Here is a 12,943-nt window from a genome sequence, read left to right on the forward strand (position 1 = left end):
TTAATGGTTTAAGACAAATCACAGTGAAATTACTAATAGTATACTTAATTACTTATAGCTACATGAATTTGCATTATTTTTAACACAATAAATATACAATAAAATACAATTCAATATTAAAACAGCAGTGACAACATGCAACAGGAATTCTGAAGAGGACTTTTCATTGTAGACATACATTTTAAATTTTTCTAGCTCAGAGGAACAACAAGGTTCAAATTCACTTTCCAGAAGCTGTGGTGTACTAACCATCCATCCTTCATCTTATTATCATAACTCCTGTGTTAAAGTGCTTGTGATGATCATCTACTGATTCGGATAAAAACAGGATACATTTTCCTAAATGACTCAATTTAAATGTACTCTAGGTCAGTTTACAGATAGTGTCACTCAGTTAACCTAGGATAATTATGTGCTTGTAAATTGTCTTTAATGCTAATAAAACAGGGTAAATACAATTAAGCATGCTCATTTTAACCGGTTAGCCGTTAACCGATTGTAAGAATTTTGACCGATCAGTAAACATTACAGAGATAATGCTTAACGACACATATTTTACATTTTTAAACTGAACATTGTGTTTCTCCACATGTTTGTCTGACTGTAGTTTTTTACTTGTAAACTTTTGAAATAATGACTCACAGAAGGTAAAGTTAGAGAAAAGAACAGCGCTGTTTGCAGCTCAAATCAGACACAATCAGCACATCTATCAGTGAATTAGTTTCTGTTAAAAAAAGGTTTATTTGACTTTTTATTTGAGCATTGTGTTAATAAGCGCAAGGTTGGGGGTTCGAATCCCGGGGAACACATGATAGGAGAAAATTGTTAGCCTGAATGCAATGTAAGTCGCTTTAGATAAGAGTGTCTGCTAAATGCATAAAATAAAATAAATAAAAAATAAGAATCAAACACAGATCTTAGTGTGATGTCAGGTTTCAGTACAGTATATTTTCTCATCTATGGGCAATCCTTCATACTTGTTTTTCTCCATGTCTGCTGTGAAAAAAACAATAATAATAATTTTAATGTCTCAACTGACTAATCAGAATCAGGTATTCCAGAGAGCCAAATAATAATTTTTCATAAAGCACATGATGTTTCTCTCTCACTATAGTTTCTTCATGTAATACTCACTATTTCTTGAGCTCCTGCGGTGATAGTTAATCACAGCAGCAGCAGCTACAACAGTCAGCAGCAGAACAGCAATAACAAAAACAACAACAATTCCTGCTACAGCAGCTGAAGACAGACCTGAACCTGGAACAGATAAAGACACACAGACATTAGTGAGAGAAAACATTACAGTGTGTTTATATTCCATATTCACTTCATATATTCTCTCTATGGACACTTTTGCATCTCCAAAAGGTTTATTCCTCTGTTATAGGGATTATAATGACAGGTTTAGAAATAGTATATGAGGTTGGCCTCCAGAAATGTCAAGAGAGGAATTTTCACTGTCTCATGACTTAATGATACAATAGTCACATGTCAAATGTCACAGCTGCCTCGTTTCTGTTCTTCTTTCCAGTACTATGGCTTATTCATTATTTCTGACTTCTTTATTACAAGCAGCAGGTGGTTAGGATGATGTTTGACATTTTATTTATGGATTTTTGAAATGTAGTATTTTGTGTTCAAATTAAATTCAGGTTTTTTAAATAACAACAGCAAAACCATGTTAAGTTAACTGTAAAGTCTAGCTCCCATTAAGAAAATTAATTTATATAAATATAGTACATCTTTTTATGCAATATAATAAGAGGTAAAAAAAAAAGGAATGCAGAAAATATACCCAAGTCAAACTCCCTCTTCTCCATATGTGGCTCTTCTTCAGTTGTGACTTGATCAGACAGAGCAGCTGGAATAATAAGATTGGTTATATATATATATATATATATATATATATATATATATATATATTGGATAAAGACTATGAATAAGTCATTTTGGCAGTTTCTGTTCATTTGCATAACTGCAGGAATGCTGAAGTGATTAATAAAAAAATACTGCAATAATTCATAAAAATAGAATCATTCATTTTGATTTCATGGCTTCTTCAAAGAAACATGAACCATCGGTGATAAATTATAGTATGTTTGGTCATCATGAATGTTTTTTTTACATTTCAATAACAATTGAATTGGCTTTATATGAACTATTTTTGTATTAAAATTAGGGCTGGGACAATGCGTCAAGGTCATCGATGATGTCGACGCAAAATATACGCATCGATTCGTCGACCTGTTTTTATTTCTCTAAAAAACGTTTGCAAAACGTTTACCTTATGTGCGCTGAATATACGCGATGGCTGGATCAACATTCTGTCCAACGTTATATAACCAATCCAGGGGTTTTTATGCATTGATCTTTTTTTTTTTTTGGCGGCTGTCAAAGCCTTATTTGATCGGTGAGTGACAGTGACAGGGCATGTACGAGAGAGAGCCCCGGCTGCGCGCGCACTCACAGTCTTCAAACAACACGAGCGCTTCTTGCTCTCTCTTTCCCTTGTGCATATTATCAAAATCATTAAACACGATAGAAAAAGGGCGAAACACCAAAGTTTCACGTGCACTGTAAAACCCGACAAGTTAACTTAACTCAAATCGTTTGAGTAAACCGATTGCCTTGACTTTAAAACCCGACAATTAAACTTAACTCAAACGGTTTGAGTAAACAGATATCCTTAAGTTATGTTAACTCAAACCGTTTGAGGAAACCGATTGCCTTAAACCATTTAAGTTGAAAAAATTAACAGTTATGAGTAATCTGAACTTAATTCAGTTGAGTTCACTGAAAGAAGATATACATTGCAATAAAGTGATTAATTGAGTGATAATTGAGCTTTAGTGATGAACACCTGCTGTTAACAAACAGAATCAATGAAGAAAAGAGAGAAAGTAAATACAGCTGGCTTCAGACACAGCCTCACTCAAACCTGACAAGTTATGTTAACTCAAACCATTTGAGGAAACCGATTGCCTTAAACCCTTTAAGTTGAAAAAACTAAGTTATAAGTACTCTGAACTTAATTCAGTTGAGTTCACTGAAAGAAGATGTACATTGCAATTTAGTAATTAAGTGATTAACTGAGTGATAATTGTGAATTAGTGATGAACAGCTGCTGTTAACAAACAGAATCACTGAAGAAAAGAGAAACACAAGAACTACTACAACTGACTTCAGACACAGCCTTAGATGAAATCAACTGAAATAAAATACATGAAATCTCTCAAGAACTGACTAAACAACCCCACAAACAGCATCACCAGCTCCACTTATTAATAACCAGGCTGACTTTATTTCTGTCAGACGTCTACAGAAGATCTTATTGAGAATGAACTAAGGTTTAGATTAGGGCTGGGCAATATATCGAACGATATGATCATGCGCATCTAATCAGTAAAGCTGCTTCCGTGATCACCGCTAAAATCTCCATCACCTGCTTATAATTGGAGTGGCATTTAATAGACAGCAGAGGTGGGACTTTCAAGTCACAAGCAAGTCTTCAAGTCGTATTCAAGTCCTCAAAGGGTTAAAGTTAATGCGATAATTAAGTGACTAATTAAATGATGATTTTACATTAGTGATGAACTTCTGCTGTTAACAATCAACATCACTGAAGTAAAGAGAAACACAAGAACTACAACTGAATTTAGCCACAGCCTTCAACTGAAAAAAACAAAACAAAAAAACACTATGCCACCATAATTGTGGTCAGGGTTTGCTTTAGGTAGTCTCTTGGCCCTCTTACTAATTCAAAGCAATTTGATTCAAAACAATTTCAATATTGTTTTCGCAACAAACATGTATGTATTGCTGAGTCGAACCTTGCAGTAACAGATGACCTTATGCTTTTTCTGCTTATAACTCATGTTGACTTGGACATCGTGAGATATTCTTCTTTGGATTGTTGACTGACATTCAGCTTTTACCAGAGTTGGGACTTTCAAGTCACAAGCAAGTCTTCAAGTCATATCCCAAGTCCTCAAAGGGTTAAAGTTAATGAGATAATAAAGTGATTAAGTGATGATTGTGCATTAATGATGAACACCTGCTGTTCTTGAGAATTACAGAGGATCAGATGTTGATGTTTTATTGGTTAAAGTGATGCAACCATAATGGAGATCAGTGTTTGCTTTAGTGGGGCTCTTGACCCTTGACTGTCATGTTAGATCACTTAAGTGCATACAAAATTTGAAAAACTATACTCTGTAGACACACACAGACATCAAGAACCAGCATATGACTCTCAACAGTGGTGACAATCAACAAAATGTTGAATGCTGGGTAAAACCTTAGTAAAAACTCCCGTCATGCACTGCAGTATGAAAAATTGTCACCACTGTTGAGGATCGTGTGATAAGTGTGTTTGTCTAAAAACCTGAACTGATTGTCTCCTTTTGTGTCTTTCAACATTGAAGCATTGTGATTTTTTTTTTTTTTTCAGTTCAGTAATAGCTGAGTGTCAGTCTACTATCCAAAGATAAACACAATTTCTTGATGTTCAGTCATCATGAGTTATAAGCAGAAAAAGCATAAGGTCATCTGTTACTGCAAGGTTCAACTCAGCAATGCATACATGTTTGTTGCAAAAACAACATTGCAATTGTTTTGAATCAAATTGGTTTGAATTAGTAAAAGGGTCAAGACACTACTTAAAGCAAACATTGACCACAATTATGGTGGCATAGTGTTTTTTTTTCTTTTACTTTTTTTTTCATTTGAAGGCTGTGGCTAAATTCAGTTGTAGTTCTTGTGTTTCTCTTTACTTCAGTGATGTTGATTGTTAACAGCAGGTGTTCATCACTAATGCACAATCATCATTTAATTAGTCACTTAATTATCTTTTTAGCTTTAACCCTTTGAGGACTTGAATATGACTTGAAGACTTGCTTGTGACTTGAAAGTCCCACCTCTGATAGACAGAGCCGTAGATCGCTGACAAGCCACGCCATATCGCGTTCATTATCGAAGGCGATTCATCTGCGATAATGAACACGATATGGCGTGGCTTGTCAGCGATCTACGGCTCTGTCTATTCAATGCCACTCCAATTATAAGCAGGTGATGGAGATTTTAGCGGTGATCATGGAAGCAGCTTTACTGATTAGATGCGCATGATCATATCGTTCGATATATCGCCCAGCCCTAGTTTAGATGTTGATTTATTGTTTCATTTGAAGTAACCATGTTAGAGATCAGTGTTTGCTTTAGTTGTGCTCTTGACCCTTGATTTCTGTCTTTGTGTTTTCTCTGGCTGTTATAACCGTGTGTTTCTAAAACACATTAGTTGTAATTCAGAAGCCCAGAAGAAATGCCATAAAGCCTGGTTCCCACGGCAGAATATTTTAGCCCTGATTAACACCTTCCGACAATCTTAAGGATGCTCCGATTATCGTAAAATAATCTGATCAGAAATTCCTGCCGTGTGTGGTGTGTTAAGACTGCTCTCCTGTGCTCGGAAAGACGTCGGGACCGCTCCGATCTCAAATCGGGGATATCCAACATGTTGGATTTATTTGGCCCAATTTCTTCTCGTGTGTGGTGTACCCCGAGGACAAACGATCACGCAGCCTTTGGACTGTGGCGTGTAGCCAATCAGAAAGCGATTGATGTTAACTTTTTTACTGTGGCTGACACTTCCTCTAAGTTCAAACAAACCAAAAACCAGGAGTAAATTTATTTACTCTAAGAGTACACTGACTGAACCATAGGCGCCGATACCGTGGGTGCTCCGGGGCTCGAGCACCCACGGAAAATGAGCACCCACGTGTGCCAGTGCCAGACTGCCAGTAGGCTACATTTATTTAAAATTAAACATTGCAGTTGGCGTTATGAAGCGTCTGCCACACTGTGATTGGTTATGTTGTTGTCAGTGACAGTGACATAACCAGTCGCATGCATGTTCCATATCGATGCACTGAAGATTTTGGTTTATTTTCTACATTTTACTTTGGTTAGATTAGGTTTAGATTAAGGATTGTTTTCTTATATTTTGTTCTTTCCTTTGGCGCCGCTTTCGTTCTTTTCCCATTTTATTGTTTGTTTGTTTACATTTTCACCTTGTACATAGCGCACATTATTATTGTTATTTTACTGGATTTAGTGGTTTTGGCTTTTTGTGAATAAACGTCCAGTATTTTTTCTCTTTCAAAGTTTTGTCTGTCATGTTCTTCCACCTCATTTCATACCCAGCAGTACGTTAATATGTAAATATTACGGTACATTCCCTAGACTCCTTAAAGTTCGTAACAGGGTTTAAATGGGAACATTTTTCTGCTCATATATACGGTTTAAAAGAGGAAAAACTAATGGACACAAAAGTAGCCTACTTTTGGACAGAATACGAGTTCTTTGTTAAATACATAAAATAAAAAAAATATTTTTTTAGCCTATATGAATAATGGATTCGAAACCTCAAAGAAAAGCCATGCCACTATCAAAAGAAACCTCGAAACATAAATGAGGTAGACATTCCCAGAAACTCATTTTTTAGTCGCAACAATCGGTTAATGGAAACGCTGTCCTTTCGCAATAGTTTTTTAATCAATATTTACAAAACATTAATTTCCCAAGAAGCTGAACGCATTAGCGGTTACGTGTCAGTTAAACTTTTCATCTCCAATCCTGTTGGAGAGAAAGAGAGAACTGAAGATGAACACCGAGCCGAGCCAGAAAATGAACGAAGATTGACTCGTTCTTGAATCAAGAACCGTTTCTGTCAGACGCATCCGATTCGAGAACCGAGGAGCTGATGATACTGCGCATGTGTGATTCAGCGTGAAGCAGACCGACACACAGAGCGTCTGAACTGAACTGATTCTTTTGGTGATTGATTCTGAACTGATTCAGTGCTAGTGTTATGAGCGCGGGTAAACCGAAGGCTTTAATCAAGGGCAATCATCGCCAATGACTTCATTACATTGAGCGCAAAAGAACCGGTGAACCATTTTCTTCAACCGGTTTATTGAATTGAACTGAAAGAACTACTGGTGATCTGAAAACCGATGCAACCGGTTCTTGACTCATGAACGAGTCAGTCTATTGTTCGTTATCTGGCTCGGCTCGGTGTTCATCTTCAGTTCTCTCTTCACATCAGTTCAGTCAGTGTACTGTTTGAGTAAATGAATTACTATGGGATATTGGTTTGTTTAACTCAGAGGAAGTGTCAGCCACATTAAAAAAGTTAACAGCTTAAGTCATTTGAGGATTAATGCGTATTGGAGACACGAAGTGTTTAAAACGATTCAGTTCGATTTGCTGAACTGGTTCAAGAAGATCCGGTTACATCGAATGATTCGTTCACGAACAGGATATCACTACACTGCAGTGTTTTTAAATCTCACACAACAGACACGGAAGAGAAGACAATAATGAATAAAGTCATAGTTTTTGCTAGTTTTTGACCAAAATGTATTTTCGATGCTTCAAAATATTCTAACTGACCCTCTGATGTCACATGGACTACTTTGATAATGTTTTTCTTACCTTTCTGGACATGGACAGTATACCGTACACACAGCTTCAATGGAGGGACTGAGAGCTCTCGGACTAAATCTAAAATATCTTAAACTGTGTTCCGAAGATGAACAGAGGTCTCATGGGTTTGGAACAACATGAGGGTGAGTTATTAATGACATAATTTTGATTATTGGGTGAACTAACCCTTTAATGGTAAATTCTATTGAGTAACTCACCAGTGACGATCACCTTGAAAGTTTTTATGTTATCATCATGACTGATGCTGTTTTTTTTTGGTGATTCTTTTGCTATCACACTTGCGGTTTCTGTTTAAACTTTGTCTTTTCCCTGAACTCTCACTTCTGATGATCTCTGCTTCATAACGTCCAGTGTGTTCAGTTGTGATGTTTGTGATGATCAGAGATCCAGTCTCATAGTCCACCTCCAGTCTGTCTCTGAATATACCTCCAACACCATCATACAAACAGCTCGTGTTGGGATGTCCATTGATCAGAGCGATCCGAGTGTCTTCAAAATACCACAACAACTTGTCATGTTCTTTTTTGATTATATCAGTGTTTAGTGTCACTGTATCTCCCTCGATCTCTGTCACCACGTCATCACCAAAAACCCCTGGAAACACAAATAAATAGTTACTTAATATAGACTATAGTTCTTAATTTGAATGAAGTGTTATGAATATATAATAAGGGGAAAAATAAACATGTTATAAGCCATCATTTAAGATATTTCTCCTTATATAGAACCTTTTGCCACTAAGGGTTCTTAAATATTCAGTCAAGAACCCCTGTCCCGTGTAGGACACAAAGATGTCTGATACTCTCTAATGATGGCCAGTGTGCAGGTGACCAGGAACTAAAGAAACACAGCTCTTAACAGATGTAGGCAAATCACAAATCAAACAGGGAAGTCAATGAAACACACAGACGTCAGGGTAAGAACACAAAACCAAAACTGACTATATAATATACAACCATTGTTGAGTTTTCTATAACGTCATACAGTTAATTATTCATATAATTATTTCTGCTTAAAATATCGTCGAGCAGAGTCAGTTTAATCTTCAACGCATCAGAAACGCAGCTTTTATGCTGACGAGTCATTAAAACAACAGCATGACACTGGCTGAACCTTTTGTTCCTGGAGAAATTCAGTATAAAAACGAAAGAACTCTATGAGTACAAACACAAATACACTGTAAAAAATTGTCCCGTTAAATAACAGTAATTTACTGGCAGCAGGGGTGCCAGTAAAGTACTGTTAATTTACAGCTCTCAACCAATAATTTACCACTCTTAATTTTTTACAGTATTTTACCGTAAATTCTACCATGGAAATTAACTTGACTCCCACTGCTTCAAACAGTTCGAGTTTAAAAACTAGCATTCCTACGATGTTAGTCCTATTAACTTATTTCATTTGAGTCCACTGAGAAGGAATATTTCTTAATATAAAACTTCCAACAATTAATGTGTAATAGTAAAGTAACTAAATGCATGACTTTTACTCAAATTACTGCAGCTCACACGTATGTGCTGAAATACTTAACAAAGAGATCACCACTGTATCAGGAGAATCCAAATTAACGGTCTTTATATAAAGCAGCAGAAGATCAGAATTTGTGGCTCATCATTGACTGAAGCACAGGCTCTACTCTCCAGCACAATGGTGAACAACAAAACTACATTAAACTAACAGATCTCTCTTGTGCAAACACACATGAATACAGTTGAGTTCAGTATATATTCTCATTAGTGTATGACTTTGCATGAATTTTTTTGTATGGATGTTCACAAATATTTTAGTTAACTTATTTTTTCATTTGGTAAATCTGACATTTACATTTTACAGTATATTACTGTTTTTCCTTGACTTAATGGCAACAAACTGTAGAAAAACACTTTTTTTTCTGGCAACCATTAATTTACGGCAACAAACTGTAGAAAAACAGTTATTTACTGGCACCCCTGCTGCCAGTAAATAACTGTTTTTCTACAGTTTGTTTCCTGTAAATTAATTACAGTTTATTACTGTTAAATTATGTTTCATGCTGTTTTTTCTTCATCTGAAATATTTAACCCTTTAAACCCCACAACAAAATCCTCAGTTTTAAATGAACACTTATAATGTGTACACACTACAGAGTGTTTGAGTAACACTGAATCAGTGAAGTTAATGACATAATTCTGTGATAGATGATTGAGCATTAGTGATGAACACCTGCTATTAACAAACAGAATCACTAAAGGAAAGAGAAACACAAGGACTACATATGACTTTAGCCACAGCCTTAATTAATTAAATCAGCCACAAAATAATTCATCAAATCTCTCAAGATCTGATTAAACAACTCTTAAAACAGCTTCACCAGATTCACATTACTTTATTTCTGTCAGATGTCTACAGAATATCTTATTGAGAGTTAAATAGGTTTAGGTGTTTTTTTTCACTACCATGATGGAGATCAGTGTTTTCTTTAGTTGGGCTCTTGAACGTGACTTTTCAATAACTAAGGTTTTTTTTTATACATCCTGTAATAATGCATCTTTGGAACTTGTTATAGCCAAAAAAAAAAAAAAAAGTTAACAGAAGAAAAAATCTGGTATTGTTGTTTGTAGATTGACAAGAACAAACACTATTATTTCTGACCCAATACCATGTACCTTCTCTTATTGACTATTGATAATACAGCAAACGAAGGAACACTGCTGAGCCATAAGTTATGAAAGACTGTTAAGAAAATGTCACTCATAAAAAAAAAAACTTTTGCTGAACTTTAGACAGGAACATCAATAATCGGCGTATGAATCACAACAATGGTGACAATCCACAAAATAAATAAACAGATAGGTTCTGAACTTCACAAAACATGCTACCAAAACTTAAGACTAAAGCACAATTATAAGCACATAAGAATTCAAGAAAATAAGTGAACAAATCAGGGGCATAATTAATTCATGCCGCAATGCATGCTGGGAGTCATGGATGAGTTTTATCCTGTGCTGGTACCCAGCATGCATTGCATCATGAACCTTTTGATTGTCACCATTGTTGAGATTCATATGCTGATTGTTGATGTCTCTCTTTGAGTGTTACAGACACTACTGTCCAAAATATTTAAAACTCAAACTGTCGTTAAATCCATATGTTCTGGTAATCACATTACCGTTTAATCTTATAAAATTTAAGAAACAAAAAAGAAAACTTGCAATTCACTCACATGTATAAGTCAGTCTAGTAGATCATGCCTGACAGAAACAGCCATAATCAATTGACTATCAAAATATGTATCGCTGTAACAGATGTACCATAAAGATACAAATACAGCAATGAAACAAAATTTAAAGCACAAAAGTCAAGGGTCAGGAGCCCAACTAAAGCAAACACTGATCTCCACATTGGTGACGTCAAACGAAACAGTAACATTATCATCTAAATCTCAGTATTTCTCAATAAGATCTTTTGATCTCTGATCTCTGATCTGATAGAAATAAAGTCAGTCTGGTCAGTAATGAGTGAAGTTGGTAAAGCTTTTGTTGATTGTTTAAATCTTCAGTTGATTTCATCTAAGCTGTGGCTGAAGTCAGTTGTAGTTCTTGTGTTTGTCTTGTTTCTCTTTTCTTCAGTGTTTCTGCTCGTTAACAGCAGCTGTTGATCAGTGTCTGAACTCACTCATTAGTTTTCATTCTCTCTGTCAGGTGGACTATATTATTAAACTCATGTAGGGAATAGAGAATGAGGGTGTAGGGTGTGATTTGAAACACAGCCGCTGAGTGTCGACTTTGAACGTTGTTAATTTACGATATATAGCAGCAGGCTACCTTCTCGAAAATGATGAATATTACCCAGAATGCACTGTTTTAATGAAAAACAGTATGTTACTGTCGAAATTTGGCCGTTTTTTTACAGCGATTTTTAACAGTGTACAAAAGTGTGTGAAAACCGAAAACGTTGAGGTTACAAATTTAAACGTCTTACCAAGAAGAAGCAAAACCAACAGAGGGAGTAAAAAACAGAATCCCATCACGTCAACAGCTGTTTGTTAGAATTAATAAGTCTTGCTCCGTAGATCTACTGCGACGCGTTCTCTTCAAGTCTCGATAAACACTCGCGAGATCTGATATTCAGTGTGTAAAAATGAATACATTTCGGATAATAAAAAAACAACAACCCATGACCTATTTATCCAGGTAAAATGACACTAAACGTTCATGCGTATGCATTCTAACGTTAGTCAAAAAGAAATAGAAAGAAAACTCATTTGCGTGATTTTAACCGTGAAGGGCGGGGTTCCATGTTTTTCCACAAGACCTCATTAGTCTCTTTGAATGAAAGCATGGACATTTTTAACTGTTGTAATCAAAGGAAATCATAGTTAATTATTAACCTTGAAATTATAAATGAGTCCCAACTGACATCACAAACTCACTCTTAACCCATTAAACAGAAACAGCTTTTATTAATACTACAACTGGATGTTTTTAGCTTGTCTGCCTGTTGACTGCTCTTCCTCAATCTTCATCATCATTATCTTTAGGTGCGTAGCCTACATGTATCTTTAAAGGACTCAAACAAAGGTGTCCCTCTTGAAAAGGTACCGCCCCAGTTACAGTAATTTGTGCCTTTTTTATTTGTTATTATTATTTTTTTTTTGTAGAGTACATGCACTTGATGAAGTCAAAGTGAAACCTGCTGTATAATCTAGCTATTCACAGAGTTGTACAGAAACAGAGTTTTCTAATCACACAGTCTGATTCCAGTCCACGTGTAACCCGTTCGTATGCAATGAGGAATTCACAAAAGGGGTTGCACATTTAAAGTGGATTAATTTGTTCAGAAAAAAAAAATATTATTTTTTATTAGCGGCGGCAACGCATCACTCTCAAACTCTCGAGATTCAAAATGAGTTGAACATTACGTTTTAATAGCCTAGGCTACGTATAATCCTATAACTCATCATGAAATTATTAGAACGTTAACTCGGTTATATTCTCCATAAACAACATTCGTGTTATGATGAACTTTGTAACACATGCAAACTAATAGATCAACGCATAACACGGTTACTACTGCAGAGACTTGCATCAAACACTTTTCAAACACCTCGGGAAATATACACGCAATATATCTCACATAAATGTCAGCAACTTACCTAGAAAACACGAGCCTATTATTTTAATCGCGGCACTCGTGTTCACACGCATTGCACTCAAACTCTCTCGAGATTCAGCGAGACTGCAGTTCCACAACCCACCACGTAATTTCACTGCTGATGTACACTGAGACTGCAATTTATGATTTATTTATTTTTTATTATATATATATTTTAATAAACTAAGCACACACTGTATGTTTAATATTACACATGAGCCTACTCCTTTCAGATTTACATTTCTGGAGTGTAATATTCATTTTTGGGAAACAGGACACTGGCAGAATTCTTACTTTCATGCATCAT

The 12,943-nt window shown here is 35.7% G+C and overlaps 1 long non-coding RNA gene across 1 annotated transcript; it reads right to left on the minus strand.

The window, feature by feature from the left end:
• Positions 1 to 1,018: 1,018 nt before the first annotated feature.
• On the minus strand, positions 1,019 to 11,575 carry LOC132160343 (uncharacterized). The gene is made up of 4 exons (XR_009437965.1): positions 11,464 to 11,575; positions 7,701 to 8,097; positions 1,796 to 1,861; positions 1,019 to 1,257 (listed from the first exon to the last, which is right to left on the minus strand). It is a non-coding gene; the product is annotated as an uncharacterized LOC132160343 (long non-coding RNA).
• Positions 11,576 to 12,943: the final 1,368 nt, after the last annotated feature.

This window comes from Carassius carassius, chromosome 16 (genome assembly GCF_963082965.1).
Source record: "Carassius carassius chromosome 16, fCarCar2.1, whole genome shotgun sequence".
NCBI classification, from domain to species: domain Eukaryota; kingdom Metazoa; phylum Chordata; class Actinopteri; order Cypriniformes; family Cyprinidae; genus Carassius; species Carassius carassius.